Raw genomic sequence first — 23,077 nt, 5'->3', positions numbered from 1 at the left:
GAATCAGGAATTTAAGCAATAGTAAAAGTGACCACTTCAGATAGGACTGGAAAAAATAGGGCTATTAATTAGAAATAGTTACTATTTCTTTCTATGTCCAAAAATAAGATTGAAAATATCTTGGGTGGATGGAAAAATATATCATTTTATTGTGTGGATTCAAATCTAGTCTCTGTCACTTACTTTCTATGTTACCTTGGACAAGACACTCTTCTCATAAAATGAGGATGTTGAACTAGATCATGGGATCTTAACCTGGGATCCATAAACTTGTTATTTTTAATATTTCAATAACTTTGTTTCAATGCAATTGCTTTCCTTTGTAATTCTATGTACTTCATTCCATGCATTTAAAAATAGTAGTCTGAGGAGGGATCCATAGGTTTCACCAGACATCCAAAGAGGTCTACGGCACAAAAACACCATTAGGAACCTTCGGACTAAACGATTTCTAAGGTTCCTTCTGCTCCAAATTCTATAACTGTTATAATGTATATTCATAGAGGACAGAAACTGTTTCATTTTTGTTATTGTATCACCAGTACCTTGTACAATGCCTAGTTCATGGCTGGTATTTAATAAAGATTTTGTTGATTGATTGATTGATTGTGATATACCTATTTATACTCTTCCCCTGTCCTTCTTTCTACCTTACTTACCCACCCACCCACTCACTCACCCTCTACTCCTCTGTATTCTCATCTTTTCCTTTATTTAATCTTTCCTCCACTTCACCTCCATCCCCTCCAATGCAGACTTCCTTCTCTAGAGCTCTCCAGACCATTATGGAGTAGGAAGAAATGTTAGCCTACCATTGGTTACAGTGGCAGGATTAGAACCTGGGTTTTCTGATTTACACACACACACACACACACACACACACACACACACACCTCCCAAGTCTAATTTTCCTTCCATTACACTATACTGTCTTCAAGACCATATTCCACTTTGGACTTTTCTATTTCTTTCAATTAGACCATCCTAGACATCAAACTCAAAGTGCTGGAATCATGCTACACATTTATTCTACACATAAGTGACTTGCTCCTGGTTATACAACTACTAAGTATCAGAGTCAGAACTCAAATCTAGATCTTCTGGCTTTAAAATGAGTGCATTTTCCCACTCCATCACCATTCTTCTCACTATAGTTCTTATCTTGTCCTTAGCAGAGAGTAAACAAATATTTCTCTTATGAATGTTGAGTGAACTTCCAGGAGGTCCTCTATTCCATCCTCTAGGGTTTCAGGCTAGATATATGTTACCAGCCCTAGAAACATCCCGTCTTTCCACATATCAGAAGCCAGCTACAATTTCTATTGGTCAACAAATCATTGGAGTAGATTTCAAGGGCAAGACAAGTGAGTAAGCATTTTTGGTAGCCTTAAAGTCTGCCTAATAATTGACGGGGGTGAGGGATGGAGTTGGGAGAAATGACTGAAGAAAATGTTGATACCGTGTACTCTATGTCTCAATTATTGTTTTTTATATCTGAAAAACCTGGAGCTCATTAAATACCTCCTCCCTGGAGAGTGGGCTGAGTCATGACTCTGAGCCCTGAGACAATGGGGATGGGTGTGGGGTTGGGCAGAGTGCAGAGACAAGAGGGGATAGGATAAAACAGGCAGACTGAGGAAAGGTATTCACTGTCCACTGTCACTAGAGTGTGTCTGCTAGCTAAGCTGGGTGAGGACACCAGAGGAGATGGTCAAGATTAGAGATGAAGATCAGTCTGAGGAAAGAGATCACATTATGAACAGCATGAGGAGCCCATATTTAGATGGAAGGTGGTATCGCGGAGGCCTAGCTCTGTAATTCCAGGCCAAAGAGCCAGATGCCATCTAGACCAATAGGAAATTTCACTCACTATAGTGACAGCCACGACAGCCTGGCCAGGGGAATTTGCTTCTGATAAATAAACCAGGAACAGAGAGAACAGGTTAAGGATAAGAGAGAATTTCAGGGGCCAGACCATCAAGTTTAAGGAAAGATCACTGAGTTTGGAATCAGAGGATCTGGGTTCAAATACAATTCTGCCATGTATAGTTATCCCTTCCACATCAAGGGGCTTAGAGGCATGGTATGCCTCCCTTCTGTCCCCTGCCCCCCACCCTTCCCCGGTTATCTGGAAAATCCACCTAAATTTTTTTAGCCCTCCCTTCATACCAGAGAAGAAGTCTGAATTTTTTCTGTTTTTTTCATAGAGTGTTTACAATACCTTATTGTAAAATTTGGGTTGATGCTACACAATACTATACATATATTTTATGCATTTCTGAGTTTCCAAACTTTTTTTTGTGTCATCTGCTGGCCTGCATGTGTCGTCTACAGCTATTGCAAAATTCCCCCCAAAATTCTCATTTAATTTCTTATGCCAACCTGTGATAGTTTGAAACCTCAATGGGGAAAGTTGAGATGTGGAAAGGATAACTGTACTAGCTGTGGAACCATAGAAAAGTTACTTAACCTCTCTTGGCCTCGGTTTCTTCATCTGTAAAATGAAAAGGTTGGACTAACTGACCTCTAAGATCCTTTCCAGTTAGAGCTAGATGCTCTAATTCTACAGTGAAGTAAAGGCACCAAGTCTGAAGCCCAGAAAGGGGAGATAGGTTAGAGACCAGTTAGGAGAGGTTTGGCAGATAGGAGGAAAGGAAGGTAGAAGCTTCCAAGTTCATAGCCAATAGGTCTAGATTGCAAAGTCCCATGAAAATGAACAAGCTTAGGTGAACGGAAGAAGGAGGCAATATGGCATCATGGACAAAGCCTTGGATTTATACTTAGGAGTCCTGGGTTCAAAGCCCAGCTCCAATATTTAACTAGCTGTGTGACCCCAGGCAAGTCACTTTCTTCTCAAGAATCTCAGTTTCCTCTATAAATCTGTAGAGTAGGGGAGGGGGTAATGATACTTGTACCACTATCTAACAGGGTGGTCCTAAAATGGCAGGGAAATGTGAGTTATTGGGACCCCTAGTTTCCCCCAAACACAACAGATGATCAGGGACACCGATTTCAGAAGGTCGAAACACCAGCCTTTCTAGTCACACCTCCAGATAGAGAGATAGAACTACATCAGTATCAAGATAAGCCAGAAAGTTTTCAGTTGAAAAAAAGTAGTTAAATTTCCAAATGATGAATGGTTCCAAGTCCTTTCTTCTGTCTAGCCTAAATCTTTTGCATTGTGACATAACCTATTTTCTCTTAAACTTCTGTGAAGATGGATAATAGCTTGTCCTTAGCCCTAATTTTGTTCTCGATTATTGGGATTAAATTAGCAGTCAGTCAGTCAACAAGGATTTATTAAGTATATACTGTGCTAAGCACAGTAATATAAAGAAAGGCTAAGACAGGTCCTGTCCTCAAGAAGCTCACAGTCTATTGTGGGAGACGACATGCCAACGACTATGTACAAACAAGCTTTAGACAGGGTAAACCGGGAGTAACTTCAGAGGGAAGGCACTAAAATTAAGAGCAATTGGGGAAGGCTTCCTGTGTAGGTAGGCTTATAGTTAAAGGAAGCCAGGAAGGCCAGGGAACAGAGATGAGGTGGGGATAGAATTCCAGGTATGGGAGACAAATATCAAAAACGCCTGGAGTCATGAGATGGACTGCCATGTTTGAGGAGACTGGTGTCACCAGACTGAAGGTTGGAGAGAGGAGAGTAAAATGTAGGAAGACTTGAAAAGCAGGAGAAGGTCACATTATGAAGGACTTTGAATGACAAACAGGATTTTAGATTTGATCCTAAAGGCGACAGGGAGTCACTGGAATTTATAAAGTGAGGGGTGGGGAACAGGTATGGTAAGAACTGTGCTGTAGGAAGATCAATCTGTCATCTGAGTGGAGGATTTATTTGATCCTAGAGTACTTTTCTGTTCTCCAGATTTACTCTTCTTACTCATTTTTCCTCCTAATTACTCTTTTCCAGTACTTTAATCAAAGCCTAAAGTAGCAACTGATTCCAAATCAATGGCCACTGATGTCAGGTGAATAATAAATATAAATAACAGTAGTTTAGTTAACCTTACTCTGTATGGCCTGGAGAAAGATTTATGGGTTTGTAAAATTGCTTACAAGATGGCTTTAATCATTTAGTTATGGCTTCTCTCCAGTTTTTCCATAATCTCCTTCTGATGACACAGTGAGGACATTAATTTCACTTTTCTCTCTCTCCTAAAGTGTGCTTTCCTAAATCTTCCCTTATTTGTACTAGAACTCTGATTAAAAAAATAATAATAATAACAAAGCCCATATTTTTAACACCGATGTTCTTCTAGTGATGTGATTCATGTAACACTCCAGTCTCTGAAGAATTGAAGTTGAGGAACATTTAAAGGGTGGGTGTAAGCAGACAGCAAAACATCACAAGCAAGGCATTAGCACGGGAGCATTGGAAAGAGTATGAAGAGAAATGCTTGGCAGAAAGAGGTGGGCTGGTCAATGGAAAACAAGGAATAAGTGATTGGCAGCTGTGTGCTCCACTGGTATCAAGAGAACCCAGGCAAGGCACATTGGGTGGACCTCTTGCCTGCCAAATTTATGGGAGGACATGGACACAAGTCACCCAAGCTGAGAAGGCATGAATGGGTTGTAATATGCATCACTGGAGGGAGCAAGCACACATTCTAGCACTTAGCACAGTGCCTGGTACATAGTAGGATCTTAATAAATATTTACTCACTGATTTAGCCATTGACATATTGGCAGATCAAGGGAAAGGGAAAGGACCCTCTCTACTCCAATCTCATCTTACAGATGAGTAAACTGAGTCACAGAGAAGTGACTGGCCCAGTGTAACACAGATGATAAAGTAGTTAAGGCGAAATTTGAACACAGGTCTTCCTGACTCCAGGTCAAATGTTCTCTCCATTACTCCATGATGTTTCTCTATGAAGTCATTCTGTATGAGAGGTGATGCCGGTGACCAGCATGAACAGTAGAGAAGATGGGGTGCGGGTGGGACTGTGGCATTAAATCCAAGGAGCAGACATAAGAAAGTCTGACAGGAGCTGATCTAGAGAAGACTTCTAAGCCAAGCAGGACATGTCATCTTTTGGATCCAGGCATTTCCTCTACCTATGCCCTGTTCTTGGAATATTCTCCATCCTCAATTCCACCTACTGATTTCCCTGGCTTCCTTTAAGTCCCAACTAAAATCCCAACATTTACAGGAAGCCCTTCCCAATCCTTCTTAATTTTAATGTCTTCCCTCTGTTAAATATTTCTTAATTATCCTGTATAAGGCTTGCAGTGCATGTGCGTGTGTATGCGTGCGTGTGTGTGTGTGTGTGTGTGTGTGTGTGTGTGTATGTATTTGTTTGCATGTTGTCTCATCCATTGGATTGTAAGCTCGTTGACGACAGGGACTATCTTCTTGCTTCTTCTTGTGTCCCAAACACTTAGCACAGTGCTCGGCACATAGATGCTTAATAAATGTTTACTGGTTCATTCATTGATTGAAGAACGCATAGATGAAAAGCAAACTAGTAAGAAAAGAGCATTTAAGTTATAGCCACAGAGAATTAGGCAGGGACAGAGGAATGGCATGAGCAGGTGCTGGGGTAGGTGAGGAGAAGGAAATTTGCTGAGACTATTTGCCAGAATTGAGGAATGGATAGACTCCTTTTGAGGAGGCACAAAGATGTGGTGACTCAACCAATCCTGACTCAACATCCAGGGATTCTGACATTGAACATGGACTCCCCTGACTGAAGGTTCACCATATTCCCAAGCTCCTGGTGCCCCTACATGCTGATTGTTGCCAGGAACTCCTTTTCCCACCAGTATCTAGCACTTGATTTGAAGACCCTTTTCTCCATTGCGGCAAAGTAGCCTTTCCTTCTGTAAACCCAGGCTCTCATATCCTCTCCATACTGCTAAGGAGGCAACGGAACCTAAGGATAGAGTATCATACTAGAAATTGGAAGACCTGTGCTTGAATTTTGTCCCAAATACTTAGTAGCTGTGTAATCATGGGCAAAATCACTTAACCCCTCTGAGCCTCAGTTTTCTTATCTGTAAAGTGGCTATAATAATAGTTGTCCTACCTAACTCGCATTTGTAGTATGTAAATAAATAGAAAATAAACATTATTAGTCAAGGGATTTGAGTGTACTCTAAAACTGAGTGTATTAAATTGGGATTCCATGCCAGTAAACCAATTCAAATGGACAGTTTGAGAGGTCTTGTGGGAGAAAATTCCAGAATGAGCAGACTACAAGGATGACGGGTTATTCCAGCATAAGGAGATTCTAGACACTAAGGGATATTCTAGATTGAACCAGCAGTAGAGAATGCGTGGTTTTGAGGAACTCTAAGGTCCCTTCAAGCTCTAAATCTATGATCCAATGACTACTGTACTCGGAAACTATCCATTTCATCATTTCTTATGGAAAATTAATATTCCATTATGTCCACATATCATAATTTGTGGTGGTGGTTGCTATTGTTGTTGTTCAGTCATCGCTGACTCTTCATTACCCCATTTGGGGTTTACTTGGCAAAGACACTGGAGTGGTTTGCCATTTCCCTCTCCAGCTCATTTTACAGATAAGGAAACTGAGGTAAACATGGCTAAATGACTTGCCCAGGGTCACACAGCTAGTTAGTGTCTGAGGCCAGATTTGAACTCACTAAGATGAGTCTTCCTGACTCCAGGCCCAGCATTCTATCCACTGCACCTCCTAGCTGTCCCAATGTGACTATGCAGTGGTTAAATGGAACTGGGATGCCAAGACCCATAAAATGGAGGAAATACAATTGGTGGGGGACTTAAGCCAATGGCAAAAATGAGACACCCCATATGGTTACTGACAGATTGTATTTTTTTTAAAAACTGCATATTCATAAGGACATAAATATTTGTCAGTTGAAGAATGACTTTTAATTTTACAAATTTGAATGAGTTCCTTACCTAACTTAGATATGATACTTTTATCAGAGGAATGTGGTAGGATTATTTTTTCCCCAGTCACCTGTTTCTCCTCTAACTTCAACTGCATTGGTTTTGTTTTTCCAAAAACTTTTTAATTTTATATAATCAAAACCGTCTATTGTATCTTCTGTGATGCAGGGATAAAGATATCCTTACAGCCCTTGATTTGTCATGAACTCATCTATCCATAGATAGAAAAGGTAATTTCTTCCTTGCTCTTCTAATATGTGTATATCACCTTTTACAGCTAAGTCAAGTATGCAAGTGGAGTCTTTCTTGGCATACAATTTGAGAAGCTGGTCTATAGCTAATTCTTGCCAGACTGCTTTCTAGTTTTCCTAGCAGTTTTTGTCAAACAGTGAACCCTTATTCCAATAATTGATGTCTTTGGGTCTGTAAAATATTTAAAGACAAAACTTAAAAGAAAATAAAGACTTTGCCCTCATTGTGGTGTTTTTGAACATCTGCCTAAAGGTGGAAGATTTCTCTGGAGCTACTAAGACGTTATCAGACATAATACCTAAAAATCTAGTCAGTCTAAATCACTCTAGGTTATTATGATAGCACCCCATATGTAAAGAACTGGGTTTTCCAAATACCTATGATTTATACTTACTCATAGTTTTTCCTCACCAACTCTGACTCACTCCACTATTTATTATTCTAAACTTCAAGAATCATGTGAACAGCTGGGTGGTCCACAAAACTGTCAACAATCTTTATTACCCTTTGATGCTTAACTCCCCTTTGCTAAAGAAGAAAAAAAAAGCTCATCAAAATTAAAGTCTTCTCAAATGTTCTTCTTCAAAGAATATGCAGAAAGGGTTTCAAATGGATCGCCTACTTTGGCTGAGTGACCCCCCCACATTGGGCTGTACCCTAAAAATTTTAGGAAGGAGTGAGAGGAAGACCTCACTGTACAAAAAGTATTTGTAGTAGCTTTACATTTAGTAGCAAAAAAAAAAAAAAAAAACCAGAAACTACCTACATGTCCAAATACTAAAGACAACAAATTATGGAATTTTATCACTGATGTTGTTGAGTCTTTTTTCAATCATGTCTAATGCTTCATGACCCCATTTGGGGTTTTCTTGCAAAGATACTGGAGTGGTTTGTCATTTCCTTCTCCAGTTTATTTTACAGATGAGGAAACTGAGTCAAACAGGGTTTACTAACTTTCCCAGGGTCACACAGCTAGTAAGTGTCTGAGACTGGATTTGAATTCAGGTGTTCCTGACTCCAGACCTTAATCTTATCATGAGGAAATATCATTTCCCTCACAGGATAGCTAGGTGGCTCAGTGGATAGAGTGCCAGGTCTTGAAATCAGGAAGATTCATCTTTCTGAGTTCAAATCCGGCCTAAGTCACTTACTGGATATGTGACCTTGGGCAAGTCATCTAATCCTGTTGGCCTCAGTTTCCTCACCTGTAAAATAAGTTGGAGAAGGAAATGGCAAACCACTCCAGTTTCTTTGCCAAGAAAACCTCAAATGGGTCACAAAGAGTTTAACAGGACTGAAAAATATCTGAATAAATAACATCAAAGAAAAATGACAAAAATGAAAGGACAAGGAAATTTGGAGAGACTTATGAGAAAAGATACAGAGGGAAGAAAGCAGAATCAGAAATTATATGCACACTGAGTACAATAGATAGAAAATAATAATAGCAAAGAAATTTTTAATAATATACTGTTGAAAAGGGGGTCAGATAGAGCATACAGAGGCAAACAAGATATGTTTGTTATTTTTTAAAGTTAATACATAGATTTTGCTCATAATCTAACCTGGATTTTTCAGCAGAAGAAATTTCCCCTTATTCTTAGCAACTCAACATTCTTGAAAAATGACATTCATTTAAAAATGATGAGCGAGTGGCTGGTGGGTCAATATAGGTAACTGGGGGGAAAAAGTAAAGAAAAGATGATATGTGTAGTATTAAGTGTAGTAGTAAGTGTAGTGATTAAGTGTAGTATTTATTTTTAGGATTTCCCATCCTTTTAAGTTTCAAATGTAAGGCTCTGCACCAGGGAAAGAAAGACTAGATTGTTTCTATGTTACTTCTACTAACATGAGGTTGAAAGTGCTCTGGAAGCCCAATATCCCCAGAACCCCGCCCCTCCCAGGTTGGTCGTTGTCCTTCACTCTCAAGGACATCACTATATTGGAGTCAAGGTACAGTGTGTCCAGCTGTGACTCATCAGACCAATACTAGCTCAGAAGACTCTACCACAGGTCAGGCACAAATAGTCCACATGAACATTTGAGGTGGATTCTTTAAGTCTATGCATCTCACGTTTCTTTTGAGCTACAGCAATTCTGCTTCGCTCATAGAGCACAGCACCTTCTTTGTTGAGGGCACAGTCCTCTGAGGACCATGAGGACTGGTCAGTCCTTTGCCAGTGTCTCCCTTGTCATGCAAGCAATTCCAAAGTTCTTCAGAGAGACCTTCAGAGTGTCCTTGTGTCACTTCTTCTGACCTCCTGTGAGGTCAGACCTGTGAACACTTGTGTGAGTTCTTCATAAAATAGTCTTTTAGGCAAACATGTTTGGCATTTGAACAATGCAGCCAGACTATTAAGTTGCACTCTCTGCAGTAGAGTTTGAATGCTTGGTAGTTTAGCTTAAGAAAGGACATCAGTGACCTCTTCCCTAACTTGCCTGGTGATCTTCAGAATCATCCTAAGACAATTCAAATAGAATTGATTCAGTTTCTTGGCACAGCACTGGTATACTATCCAGGTTTCACAGGTTTACAACAATGAGGTCAGAACAACAGCTCTGTAGACTTCCAGTTTGGCAGGCAGTCTCATACCTCTTCTCTCCCACACTTTCCTTCAAAGCTTCCCACACACTGAGCTAGCTCTAGAAATGCATCTGTCAACTTCATTATCTATGTGCACATCCCTGGAAAGTATACTGCCAAGGTAAGTGAACTATCCACAGTATTCAAAACTTCTCCATTTGCTGTAATCAATGGTTCCACGTGTAGATGGCGCAGTGCTGGCTTGTGGAGAAACTGTGTTTTTTCTTGGTGTAATTTTTTTAGGCCAAAATTAGCACAAGTAGCAGAGAATCAATCCATACTTTGTTACACTTCAACTTCAAAGGCTGCATTGAGTGCACAATCATCTGCAAACAAAGTCATGCACCAACTCTCCCTCTACTTTAGTGTTGGCTTGTAGACTTTTCAAGTCAAATAATTTACCATCAGGGCAGTAGCTAATGTTGATGCTGTTTTTGTCCTCATTGAAGGCATCTGACAACCTTGCTGAAAACAGCATGCTAAAAAGCATGGGAGCAAGCATACAGCCTTGCCTCATTCCATTAGTGACTGGGAAAGCATGAAAGCTTCGTCCATTTGCCCACAACCTGGGCAAACGCGCTGTCATGAAATTGATATACAATAATGATAAACTTCTCAGGGCGTCCAAAATTTTACATAATTTTCCATAAACCCTCATGACTGACTGTATCAAAGGCCTTGGTCAGATCAACAAACATTGTGTATAGACCTCTGTTCTGCTCCTGATATTTCTCCTGGAGTTGTCAGGCAGCAAATATCATACCAACCATTCCTCACTGGCTCTTAGGTAGATAACCATCTTCCAGGTGAAGGATCAGTCTATTAAGGATAAACCTATTAAGGAGAAGTCTGGCAAGAATCTTGCTGGCAGTAACTAACAGAGAGATCCCCCCTCCCGCTCCACCCCCCACCCCCTGTGAATGTCATAGGACAATCTATTTCCTTTACCTTTGTAGAGAGATGGACAATGGAATCATCCTTAAACCCCTGGGGGATAACCTCCTCTTGCCATATAACCCAGAAAATTTCAGTTAGCTTTTGTATGAACAGTGGACTCTCTGCCTTGTAAATCTCAGCTGGAATAGAATCAGTAACATGCTTTTTGCCACATTAGAAGAGCCTAATGGCATTCAAAACTTCTTTGGTTGGAAATTCAGCTAAAGAGGGATTGACTTCAACCTGAGGTATAAGGTCAATGGCTTTAGCATTAATTGACAACAGTATGTTGAGAACACCATAGAAGTGTTCAGCCCATCTCTCCAGGATCACGTCCTTATCATTAATCGATGTGGCTTCATCAGCACTGAGTAATTGAGATGCAGGATAGGTCTTTGGCCCATAAATAGCCTTCAGGGCATCGTAAAAGCACTTTTGATTGTTACTATTAAGGTAAAACTGAATTTCATCTGCCTTTACTGAGCCAAGAATCCTGCATCTCTTTAAGTTTTGCTTGCGCTTTACTTTTGATGGAGTTAATCACTACCTTCTTAGAGACAGATGAACTGTCCTGCTGGGAAATGTTCTGGAGTTCTTGTTTTTTTATTTAGCATCTTCTGAATTTTCCCATCATTTTTGTCAAACCAATCTTGATGTTTGTGAGTGTTCTGATATAGATGAGCAAATGCAATGCTGCACACCAGATCTCTGAAAGCTGCCCACACCTTTTCTGCTCCACTGTTGCCAACTGTGTGTTAGCTCAGCTTTCCCTCCAAGTTAGGAATGAACTGTTCCCGCTCAGAGAAGCTGCTCTAATCTGTTGACATTAGGCCTTCTGGTAATCACCTTGTCTTGGGGATGCTGCTTTTGTTGAATGCGAATATTAGCTTAGAAAGGATAAGTCTATGATCAGTCCAGCACTCTGCACCGCACATCTCCTTTGTTACTTTCATATCCTGTCTATTTTCCTTATAATGACATAGTCTATTAAATGACAATGTTTGCTGCAAGGATGCATCCACAAAGTTTTATTGCACTTAGATAAATGGAAGACAGTGTTGGTTCACCTTTCAAATCAACTGGATTCTGTGTTGTCCATAAGTGTGCACACATTTCATTTACTGATGCTGAGTGGAATCATCTTTGCAAAAGTTTTTGTACTTTTTTTTTTGTTTCGACCATAAGATAGGATCCCCGTCTGCCACAGTAAACAGGCCAGGATTGGGGGAAGCAGACAATTTTTAGGGCATCTTTTCTAGCCCCTTCCTCACACAATGAGGAGAGCAGTGTGGTCCTTAAAAGGCTGTTCAGACATCCAGGGGGCTGCCAAATCCCATTGCTGCTTCCAGTGAGAAGATGACCCTATGGTCTGGGCTGCCTATGTGCAGAGTTGTGACTGCAGCTCTCAGCGTATCTCTACCTCCTGCTTCATCACTTGCCTGTCACCACAGGACTTCAAGGTAGGTAAAAATGGTAAAAAAAAAAAGGTATGGGTGATGTCTTTTGATTCATGCATAAATTGAATTTGAGTGAGGCAGAGTTGCACAAAGTCAGTCACAGGCCTCACTCTCTCTCTTCCAGAGTCATTGAAGTCCAATGGTAAGACAAAGTCAAAATGTCTGGTGGTTCAGTGGATCAGGATGTAGTGGATGGCCTTGGCATCTTCTATGTCTAACCAGGTTCTAAATGCTTCAAGCACCTGCTTCAACCACTTTCATGGCCAATGGAACAAATTGATCTCATCCACCCATTCTGCTAGGGGAAATCTTCACATGCTTGGAGCAGATATCCTCCTAGTTCACTGACAGGTTTGGGACTCCTCAGTTATTCAAAGCCTGGTTTAGCCAGTCTGCTGAAATGCGTGGCCGCTGTACATGCTACAGCTCTTTGTAGCTACAGGTGAGAGTTGGGTGAATCAAGTGGATTCTAAAGGTGGAAAACACCCCTGAAAGGAGCTCAGCAACCCTCACAGTAAAGATACTAATCTTCCCTGAACACACCCTACACCCCACCCCCCAAGGTAGGGCGAAGTAAGTAGGAAGGAGACAGAAGTAAGAAAAGTGAGACCACCAAGTCAAAGTGAAGGAAGGATTTCTGACAGGTTCTCACCACCCAACGAGGGCCATCTCCAGCCATCCTAATCTGTATCTTGCCTCTGGACCCAGATGGCTCTGGAGAAAAAAGGGAAGCTGGTGACTTTGCACAGCACTGCTTCACTTGAATCCAGTTCACAAGCATGTCCTGGCATCACCTTCCTGATGTCACGGTCCTCTTCAAAAACAAAGGACAAACAACAAATGCACCACCCAACCACGCAACCAGTCAAAAGCATCCATTTGCTACTTTAATTTTACCTTTTTCTGGAAGCACTGCTATTGTTTCAAAGAAGGGAGGGGAAAGAAATTATGGGGTGGGACTTATGGTGGGAGGGAGAGGTACTATCACCTGGGATAAAAACTCAGGTTTTTAATCCAGAGGCCATGAACTTGTTTTAAAAAATATTTCAATAATTGTTTCAATATAAATTATTTTCCTTTGTAATCCTGTGTATTTTATGCATTTAAAAATATTATTCTGAGAATAGACTTTACCAAATTGCCAAAGAGGGTCCATGACAAAAAAAATTTAAAGGGTCTAGAGGTGATAATCAAGCATGTTTGTCCTATGTGGTGGCAGCCATAGTAACATGGGCTGAATAGATGCCACGTCCCTCCTCAGATTTGCCCAAAGTCTCAGGAATGGCTTAAGCAAACCGAGACTCTAGGAAGTTCCTGACCAAACCCTATCTCCTCAAAGCAGAACAACTCTAGTGAACTGATATTTGTTAGAACTGGTCTGTTTGCTATCAGAATGAGAAAGCACAAATAAACTGTGGTTGGCGTTTCTAACCAGACTTGAGGAAGAAGGATGAAAAGGGCTGACTGTGGAGAATTTGAGGCATAGCCCAATACACCATCAGTGCTGTCTTCTGGGCTATTTCTGTTTTGTGTTGACAGTCACCACCTCCCACTCACACAAAATAAGCTCTGTAACTCTAAGACAATGTCCTTAGATGGTTTCATCCTTCACATGATCGTTGCAAATGCAGGAAGTGGAACTTTTGTGGAAACTGAGTGGCTAACCCCAGACACTGGCCCAGACCAGGAAATACCCATTTCCCACACACCCAACTCAAAGCAACATGACTGGGGATGTGGGCCTCAATGTAGCCAGGGAACACTGACACCTCTTGGTCCTTCTCATGTTCGGTGTCTTCTAATCCTCTTTATTATTTGGTTCTTGACTATCATTTCCATGATCTTTCTTTACTTAGCCTATCCAACAATTTATAGATCTGCTCCTAACTCAATGTCCTCCAAAATTGTTTCAACTAAGTAAGCCAACTACTGTATTGTGAGGTCAGGGACAAAGTTGTTTTTTGTTTTCTTTTGTTTTCTGGTGAGTCAATTGGGGGTTAAGTGACTTGCCCAAAGTCACACAGCTAGTAAGTGTTATGTGTCTAAGGCCAGATTTGAACTCAGATCCTCCTGACTCCAGGGCCGGTGCTCTATTCACTGCACCACCTAGCTGACCTTGACAATATATTTTTTTTGATTTGCATCTTCCTCATTGTCTCAGAAGAGTAACTTGCACATAATAGGAGATTAATCAATTATTTGTTAAATGAAGAGTTTATATGGGGCAGTCACGTGGTGCAGCGGATAGAGCACCGGCTCTGGAGTCAATAGGACCTGAGTTCAAATCCAGCCTCAGACCAGACACTTGACACTTAACTAGCTGTGTGGGTCTGGGTAAGTCACTTAGCCCCAATTGGCTAAAAAAAAAAAAAAAGAAAAGAAAAAGAAAAAAATGAAAAGTTTATAGAATGACTTTTTTTTTAAATTGTGACTTTATATTTCAGAGAGGATGCTCCATGGCCTAGTGAGTGAATAGCATGCTAGTTCTGAACTTCTTATTCTGTGCCAGCCACTTACTAGGTGTGTGGCCTTAGGCAAGTCATCCAAGTTCTCTCAGCCTTAGCTTCCTCATCTGTGAAATGGGGATAATAATAGTATCTACCTCAAAAGGTGGTTATAAGGATAAATAACATACATAAAACTCTTTATAAATCTGAAAACATTACATAATCATTAACTATTTCCTCATCTAAACCCCTTTATGCTTCAAAACTTTAAGGACTGGTGATCTCATCAGTGTCAGATGTTCCTCAATCTGTGTCCTCTCATCCTGGGTGATTCTCCTCTAGGAGGAATCTATCCGGTGTTCTGGAGGCTTTCCTCTCCAAGTCCTATCACTGCTCTTATGCTGCCCATCTGTTAATCCCTTGTTCTCCTTCACATGACCAGACTGTCTCCTTTTACAATTCAATTCAATTCATACTATTTCTATCAGCATTTGCTAAGCACCTACCATGTGCCAGGAAACCACTCTAAGCCCTGGGGATATAATAATAGCCACTGTTTACATAGAGCTTTAAGGTGTACATAGGTCAGTCAATAAACATTTACAAGTGCCTACTATGTGCCAGGTACTGTGCTAAGTGCTAGAGATGCAAAAAGAGGCAAAAGATAGTCCCTTCCCTTAAGGAGCTCACAATCTACTCTAATATGTTATCTCATTTAATCCTGGGCAAGTCAATTAACCTTGTTTGCCTCTGTTTCCACATCTGTAAAATGAGCTGGAGAAGGAAATGGCAAACAACTCCAGTATCTTTGCCAAGAAAACCCTAAATGAGGTCATGAAAAGTCAGCCACAACTGAACAAGGACTAAATGACAACTTTGAGGGTGATGCTATTATTATTCCCAATTTATAGAAGAGGCAACTGAGGCTGAGAGAGCTTGGATGATTTTCCCAGGGCCACACAGCTAGTAAGTGGCTGGAGCGAGATGTGAACTCAGGTCTTCCCGAGTCCAAAACCAGCATCCTAGGCCACCGAGCTGGGACAGTTTAAAAAAATAATAGTACCACATATGTAATCTATGTCAGATTACTTGCCATCTTGTGGAGGTGGGAGGCAAGGGAAGAAAGGAGAAAAATTTGTAACTCAAAATCTAATTTAAAAAATGAATGTTGAAAACTATCTTTATGTATAATTGGAAAAAAGAAAATATTATTTACAAAAAAGCAAAAGAAAAAAGTAATATCACCTACCTCACAGAGTTGTTACAAAGATTAAATGAAATTAATGTTTGAAAAGCACTTAGCACAGTGTCTAGAACATAGTAGGTGCTTAATAAAATACTTGTTCCCTTCTCCCCCTCCCACTCTGACTTGAAAGGAAACGGTCTTTCCACTGAACCAGGTTGCCTTGTCAACTATAGTAGCAGCACCTGCCTCCAAAGATGTTTGTGAAGATCAAATGAGATAATTTAGGTAAAAAGCACTTTGCAAAGCTTAAAGTGTTATATGAATGCGAGCTATTATTGTTATCACACAGTAAAGAATCAACCTGTCTCCTTTTTTCAATAATGCTGATTTCCTGTTCTTCCTTATCTATTAAGTACTACTTTTCCTCCAGCCAAGTCTGGATATCCCAGTTGGGAATGCCATTGGGAATGCCAAAGAGGAGACTCTTGACCAAATACCACTTGAACCCAAAGGGCTCTGAAATCCCTTCCCATTCTGCAACAGTTACTCCACATGATACCTTTAGGATTTTCCATCTGTTTACTCATCCACTCCGCATGTCATGAGTATACTTTACTAATGCCCAGGGATCTAGGTGCAGCTAAGTGGCCCTGGAGTCAGGAGGATCTGAGTTCAAACCCACCCTCTGACACTTACTAGCTATCAAGTCACTTCACCCTGTTTGCCTCAGTTTCTTTATCTGTAAAGTGAGCAAGAGAAGGAAATAGCAAACCACACCAGTATCTTTCCCAAGAAAACCTCAAATGGGGTCACAGAGAGTTGGACATGACTGATACAATTCAACAACAACAGGGATCTGGAGCCTGGGCCATAGTTTTCTTACAACCACGATGTGGCTGCTTTCCTCCCACCTCCCAACTGCTCTTTGACTAGGAGACCACATCCTAATTGAAGCCACATGCCCTTAAATCTTTTTTTTTTTAGCAAACATTTCCCAAAGTCTAATAGCACCTATAAGTAGACTCTATGCTTTCTGAGTGTGAGCTTAAAAAAATTAATTTACTGATTACGCAGCAGCAGCAAACATTTATTAAGTGCCTACTATGCACCAGGCACTGGACTAAGAGCTGGGGATACTAAGAAAGGTAAAACCACTGTGTTTTCCTCAAGGATCTCACATTTTAATGGGAAAGACAACATATATGGTCCATACAAAATATATGTGGGTGTATTTATGAGCATTAATATTATGCTAGCACCATATTTGTATGTGTGTGCATATATATATATATATTTATGAGCACTAACACTATACTAGCACTATATGTGTGTGTGCATATATACGTATATCTACATATATAGATATACACACGTATTACAGTATCTATCTATAGGGTAAATTAGAGGTAATTTCAGAGGGAAGGCATTAGTAGTCACAGTAGAGGGAAGGAAGGAAAGGCCTCCTGCAGAAGATGGGATTTCAATTGAGTCTTGAAGAAAACCAAGGAGGAGAGGAGGGAAGGCATTGCAGGCTTAAGGCACAGCCAATGAAAAAACAAGGAGTGGGGGATGGGGTGTCCTGTGCAAGAAACCTCAAGAAGGCCAGTGTCACTGGAAAGACTTAGAGGACAGTTGTCAATTAGTCGATGTGTTTATTAAGCTACGTCTATGTTCTAGGTACTGTGCTAAATACTGGGTATACCAAGAAAGGCCAAAAACAGTTCCTGCTCTCCTAGAGCTCACAATCTAGTGGAGGAAGATGATATACAAACAGCTAAGTATAAATAAGACATATTCAGGATAGGTAGGAAACAATCAGCAGAGGGAAAGCACCAGAATTATGAGGAAGTGGGAAAAACTCCCTGTAGAAGGTGGGGTTTTAGCTAGGACTTGATGGAAGCCAGGAGGCTGAGATGAGGAGGGAGGGCTTTCTAGATGTGGCAGATGGCCTGGCCGGTGTGCTCAGAGCAGAAATACGAAGTGTCTTATCCAAGGAGCAGAAAAAAGTATTGAAGAGTACATGAAGGTGTGGACGGTATAAGGAAAGTGGTGAGAGAGGGTGTGTTCCAAAGGGCTTTGAATGCCAAAGAGAGGACTTTGTATTTGACTCTGGAAGTGATAGGGAGTATAAGGTACAAGAAGACTGAAAAGGTGGGAAGGAATCGGGTGGTAAGGGGATTCTGGAGGTCACAGGGAGCCACTGGAGTTTGGTGAGTATGGGGAGGGGAGTGAATTGGCCAGAACAGTACTTCAGGATTATCACTTTATCCAGTAAGTGGACCACTGACTGGAATAGGGAGCCGTTTGAGAGTGGCAGGCTCTGAAGGTACTGTAGCAGCCCAGGCATGAGGTGTTGAGGCCTTGCACCGGCATGGTGGCAGTGTCAGAAGAGAGAGGGCGTGTTTATGAGAAATATTATGAAGATAGAAACTATAAGACGATGTGGGCAGGGCAGAAGGGAGAGGGGGTGAGGAGGCAAGGGTAACAACCACGTTGTTAGCCTGGGGGACTGGGAGAACCACTGTGAGGAAGTTAGGAAAGGGAGAGGGTCTGTGGGGAAAAGGTAATGAGTTCAGTTTGGGACAAGTGGAGTTTAAGAATTCTATCAAATTGTCCAAATGTATAAGACTAAAAGGATTTCTTGGGGAAAGACATCATTGGTTTTCTTGGCTAGAGAGTTCCTATCTTCTAGGGCAGGAGTGGGAAACCTGGGGCCTTAAGGCCACTTGTGGCCTTCTAAATCCTTAAGTGCAGACTTTTTGCTGAATCCAAATTTGCCATGGGTAATCCATCTTCTCAAAGCAGATGAACCTGCCTCTGAGACAACGTGGAGTGATAGAAGTCTATACCCATGACTCAAGATTGTTTGGTTGAATTTTGAGGATGGCTCTTCTTATTCCAGCATAGTCATATTAAGAGAATAGCCACTTAGCAACAATTCTTAATTTCTGTTTGTCCGTAAACATCTCCCAAGAGACTCATTCTCAGATCGTGGGAAACCTGGATTCTTTACTGAACTAGTTTTGCAATTTTCTCTTCAATGTTCCAGGCTCTCCAAATAGCCCTGTTGGTCTGTTTCCCATAACATCATCTATGACATAGCGGTAGTGAGCATGTCTGCTCACATGGGTCACCACTCCTAAGAGACTGACCATGCTCAGAGCTTATGCAGAGCTCCTTCTGAGTGATCATAAGAAGAGGAGAAATAAATCCAGTGACAGTCCGGCCAAAGACGTGGCAACAATCCAAGGCCTTTGGACCACTGTGGTTAGCCTCAGACGTTTGGCAGGCCCCAAAAATTCCAGGCCCCAAAGCCAGTTGTATCCACAAGAGCAAATCCCAAGTGAGTCATGAAAGTGAGGAAAAACCAACTGCTAGAGACAACCTTCCATGTAGCAAGATCATAGTAAAGAACTGGATGCTACATACGGATAGGACCCATAAAAACGTCAAGGACCGTCTCAGATTCTTAAAATCTGATCAGTAGCACACTCACTAGGAATCTCGCTCACCCCGATCAGTGGTCTAATAAACCTTGTCTTTGGCTGGTAAAAAAAAAAAAAAAAAAAAAAAAGAACATCAAGGACCTGGGCTAATCATGTTGCCATCTTAACAGCAGAGCTGTCTCACCATGTGAAGTTTGCTAGAGAGCAGAGGAATAAAAGTTTGGAGCCCTAATCCAGGGGTGGGGAAACCTACAGCTTTGAAGTCACATGTGGCCCTCTAGGTCCTCAAGTGAGGCCCTTTGACCAAATCCAAACTTCACAGAACAAATTTCCTTAATAAAAGGATTTATTCTGTAAAACTTGGACTCAGTCAAAATGCCACACCCAAAGACCCAGAAGACCACATGTGGCCTCAAAGACACAGGTTCCCCATCCCTGAGGCCTAATCAGTCTGCGGCAATTGCGGGCATTGCCTCATTGAGGTACCCTGAATCCCAACTGCAAGTCTTATAAGTCTCATAACTACAACCCTATAGATTCTAGCACAGTTGATTGATATCAGACTAGTTAGTTTTCATAGTCAACTACCTAAAATGCAAAATAGTGTAAATAACTTGGAAATTTGGGACATTTATTCAGATTGAATGGATGAGTCCTGTTCACGTAAGAACAAGGATCATTTGGTGGCAATGGATGGATGGATGGTTTTTAAATAAATAAACACAAATGTCTCTGACATGCACATATCTTACATAATAATAGCTAGCATTCATATAGGATTTTGAAGTTTACAAGAGGCTTTATAAAGAGGCTCACAACAGCTCTGGGAGATGGGTACTATTATCATCCTCATTTTACAGATGAGGAAACTGAAGCAGACAGACATTAAAAGACTTGCCTGAGTTCATACAGATGTGTGTCTAAGTCCACATTTAAACTCAGGTCTTCCTGACTCCACAGCCAGCACTCTGAGACCCACTGTATCACCCAGTTGCTTTTATACATACGTAGTTGTTTGTCTTCTTTATTAAGATGTGAGCCTCTTGAGAGGAGGGGCTGTCTTTTGCCGTACTCTGTATTCCTGGCGCTTAGTATACTACCTAACACATAAGAAGAGCTTAATATATTCTTATTGATGGACAGACTTCAAGTAGATTGTAGAGGTATAACTAGGGTGGGATGAGATAGGAATTCTCCTAGGCCACCAAAATTTAGAGGGTACAAAAATTAACTATTTACTTTCACAATCTAATTAGCAAGAATAATTAGTTAAAATAGGAAGCTACCAAATTGTTAATAATGCCCAATGTATGAGCCACAATAGTAATTAATTGCCCATCTGTTCAACTGAATTTGCCTTAATTATTTCTTGTATTCTTTTCATATCATAAATGATATGAAAATTGGTGAAAATTAATTCATGTGAAAGTTAATTTGAAGTACTACTGTCAGCCCTCTCTCTTTTCTTCTCTCTCTCTCTCTCTCCTTCTCTCTCTCTCTCTCTTTCCCTCCCTCCTCAAATTATCTTGTAATTATGTGGCTACAGTTCTTATATTTTCTTATGCAATGTAAACTCCTTGAGGACAGGCACTGTTTTATTTTGGCTTTTATCCTTGGTGCCTAGGACAGTGCCTTGCATATAGCAGATGCCTGTTTCACTGAATTGAAGTGTTGAATTCACATAAGCATTTTGAGGCTGTGTAGCCATAAGCCTTAAGCAGGAAATTGTCTGTCTGCTCATACACATACAATCCCCTCTACTGCCACTCAAGAAAAGGCTCAGTGTTCCTCCTTTGCTTGGCCCCTCTCCCAAAACCTCTTTGTGCTAGGAGATAATGGGATCATAAATTTAGAGTTTGAAAGTCTTTGGACGTCATCAAGTTCAACCCCCTGGTTTTACACATAAGGAAACTCAAGACCTTAAATGACCTGCCTAGAGTTATACAACTAGGAAGTATTTGGGGCAAGATTCAAATCCAGGTGTTCCTGACTCTAAATCCTCTGCTCTAACCACTATACCTTGTTGTGTCTTCAAATACAGAAACAGGTATCTCTACCCCCTCCCACATTCTCTCCTCACATCAAATTTAGGATTCAAATGGAGAGAATTCCATACAATCCAACTTGCCTACAAGTCTGCCTCTAGTTTTTCTTCAATGTCAGAGCAGAAAAATGTTGGAATGGCAGGAAAGGGGGAAAGGATAGAAAGACTTCATAGCCATCACCTCCCCACCCCCCAACCCCAACCAGCCCAGGTTACATCATCCCTAGAGAGGCCTCCACACCCCAGGGAAGCAATGAGCTAAGGCAAGAGCTGTGTGCAGCACATTCCACGCATACCATTTGCACAATGGCGGGGTGAGAGAGAATGAGCAATAACTCCCCTTCTTCCCCCTCAGTAAGTTAATATACCACAGGATTCCCTTCACTAATTAACGTAAACTCCCTCTCTTCAGACTGCAGCCTAGAGAGTTAGGAGTATAAACTGTCCTGCTGACAAGACTCCTTACCCCTTTTGACAAAACCATAGGCCTCAGATTAGGGAAATCAACTGGACCCCAATGATGTTTTCTAAGCATTATCTATTAAAATGCAGCATAATAAAAATCATGGAAAGACTTTCTAACAGAGGCCTCCAAATCCCAATAAGTTCTATTTTAGGTAAGAACAAGGAATTCCATTACTCACATGTGGCTGGTTAGGAACAGATGAAGGATTCAGTATGATGCATAATTCAGGCATATATCTCCTCTCTTGGTCTGTCCAGTGTCACCTGGGACCAGATTCTATTTATAGCAGAGAAATTACTAATAACTGAAAGATCTTGCATTAACAGAAGGCGCTTGAGAATGACTTTTCAGCTGCTTTCTTCACTACCGCAGAAGCATTACAGCATTTCAAGAGGCTGGGGTGGGGATGGTATGTGAAAGGAAGGCCCCATCCTCCACAAGACATATGCTCATTTTTCAATTCCCAGAGGATGCTCAAGTCCTTTATGAAAGGGTTTCTCGAGGACAAGATTTTAACTTAAGCCACCACCACTTGCTACAAAAAGTTAACAACAGCTAAGATAAAAAAAAAAAAAAAGCTAGAGGAAGGAAACCTGGATATAGGAAGTAAAGACTACATAATTACCTCCTCAAGAGAAAGGACTTTTGTTTTCCCCAAAGCACTTTGTGTGGGCTGTGCTCAGATAGTGCTGACTCTATGTTTGTTGAATGAATGAATGAGTGAATATTGTAGCAGAACTTGTTCCTTGGACCATCCTTGCTTCAGGGAATAATCTGACAGCCCTGATCCTGAAAAATCACCTCAGTGAAAATCATCCTTCTACTAGTTTAATTGCTCCAAAAGCAAAAGGATCAAAAAGTTCGAGTTAGAAGGGACCCCAGAGTCTATCTAGCCCAATCATTTATCTCTGTCCTTGTTCAGTTATTTTTCAGTTGTGTTCGATTCTTCATGATTCTGTTTGGGGTTTTCTTGGAAAAGATACTGGAGTGGTTTGCCATTTCCTTCTCTAGCTCATTTTTACAGATGAGGAAACTGAGGCAAACAGGGTTAAGTGAATTTTTCAGGGTCACACAGCTAGTAAGTGTCTGAGGTCAAATTTAAAACTCAGGTCTTCCTGACTCCAGGCCCAGATCTCTAACTACTGCACCACCTAGCTGCCCCTCATTTTACAGATGAGGTCATTGAGGCCCAGCAAGTTTTAATAACTTGCCAATAGTCACGCTAGCAGAGTCCAGATTCAAACCTGGCTCTGAATGCTGTGCTTTTTCTACTGTACCACATTGCCTCTTTCAGGGAAGATCTTGCCTAACAAGGAGTAGTATGAACATCTTGGACCACTAGCTAGAACCCATAA

The 23,077-nt window shown here is 41.1% G+C and overlaps 1 long non-coding RNA gene across 1 annotated transcript in view; it reads right to left on the bottom strand.

Annotated features, from left to right (window-relative positions):
• Positions 1–22,043, bottom strand: part of LOC114043555 — an 87,585-nt gene extending 65,542 nt beyond the window's left edge. The window contains exon 1 of the long non-coding RNA XR_003569126.1: positions 21,901–22,043. This is a non-coding gene — a long non-coding RNA (uncharacterized LOC114043555). The remainder of the gene's footprint in view (positions 1–21,900) is intronic.
• Positions 22,044–23,077: the final 1,034 nt, after the last annotated feature.

This window comes from Vombatus ursinus, unplaced genomic scaffold (assembly GCF_900497805.2).
Source record: "Vombatus ursinus unplaced genomic scaffold, bare-nosed wombat genome assembly UNPS02014769.1, whole genome shotgun sequence".
NCBI classification, from domain to species: Eukaryota; Metazoa; Chordata; class Mammalia; order Diprotodontia; family Vombatidae; genus Vombatus; species Vombatus ursinus.
The sequence above is the reverse complement of the archived record's forward strand: the minus strand, read 5'-3'. Positions and strand labels throughout refer to the sequence as shown.